We start from the raw sequence: 1,483 nt of genomic DNA, 5'->3' as shown, positions 1-1,483 counted from the left end.
TAGATGGGAGACTTTGTCATGAAGATCTCCTTTTCAAAAGTAATGAAAGAAAATAGACTCAAAATCCCTTGAATTACCAAGGAATTTGAGAATAAGAATTTCTTCAGTGCAATTGACTTTACTGTTTTGGAATGTAGTTGTGGTACTGGCAGAAGCATAGACATAGAGATCAATGAAGTAGAAATGAGAAACCATACATCCATGGCCAAATGCTTTTCAACAAGGGTGCAAGCATAATTCAATAGGGAAAAAAATAGTCTTTTCAACAAATGAGACAACTACGTATCCATGTGGAAAACGATGAAATTGGATCCCTAACTCACATCACATATAAAAATTAACTCAAAATGGATTAAAGACATTAATATAAAAGTTTAAAACTGATAGAAAAAAAGCATTAGCCATAATTTTTATAACCTTGGATTAGGCAATAATTTCTTTTTTAAAAAAGGCATAAAGAATGAAAGGAAAAAGTAGATAAATTGGATGTCATCAAAATTTAAAACTTTTGTGCTTCAAAGGACCCTATCAAGAAAGTGGAAAGAAAGCTCCCACAGAATAGGAGAAAATATTTGCAAATCATATATGAGATAAGGGTTTACATCTGGATATAGAAAAAATCTTTACAATAATAAAAAAGAAAAATAACCCAATTTAAAAATGAGAAAGGATTTGTAGACATTCCTCCAAAGAAAATGTACAACTGGCCAACAGACACATGAAAAATTGCTCCATATCATAAGTCATTAGGAAAATGCAAATCAAACCACAATGAGATATCACTTCGTATCTATAAAAATGGCAATAATAAAAGAGATGGACAGTAACAAGTATTGACCAGGATATGGGGAAATTGGAACCTTTAAACATTGCTGGTGGGAATACACAGTGATGCAGCCACTTTGGAAAAGTTTGGTAGTGCCTGAAAATGTTAAACATAAAGTCATCATATAATGCAGCAATTCTACTTCTAGACATTTGGAAACAGCCACACAAAGACTTGCAGAATAATGTTCATAGCAGCATGATTCATAATAGCTAAAAAGTGGAAAGAACCTAGTCCACCAATTGATGAATTGATCAACACAATGTGGTATGTCTAGTTAACGGAATATAATTTAACCAAAAAAAGGAAAGAAGTAGTGATACATGCTATAAGATGAATGAAATTTGAACACTTTATGCTAAGGTTTTTTTGTTTGTTTAAAGTTAAGGGAAAGAAGCCAGACACAAAAGACCACGTCTGTATGATTCCATTTATATGAAATATCCAGAATTAGCAAATCCATAGAGAGAAAGCAGAACTCAGAATCTGGGAAGGGAGGAATGTAGGGTGACCGTGATGGGCATGGAGTTTCTTCTGGGGGTGATGAAAATAATCTGGAATTAGAGAGTGGCAATGATTATACAACTCTGTAAATACAATGAATTGTACACTTTAAAAGGGTGAGTTTTGTGGTATGTGAATTACACATCTCAATAT

Source organism: Canis lupus, chromosome 5 (assembly GCF_048164855.1).
Source record: "Canis lupus baileyi chromosome 5, mCanLup2.hap1, whole genome shotgun sequence".
NCBI lineage: Eukaryota > Metazoa > Chordata > Mammalia > Carnivora > Canidae > Canis > Canis lupus.
The sequence above is the reverse complement of the archived record's forward strand: the minus strand, read 5'-3'. Positions refer to the sequence as shown.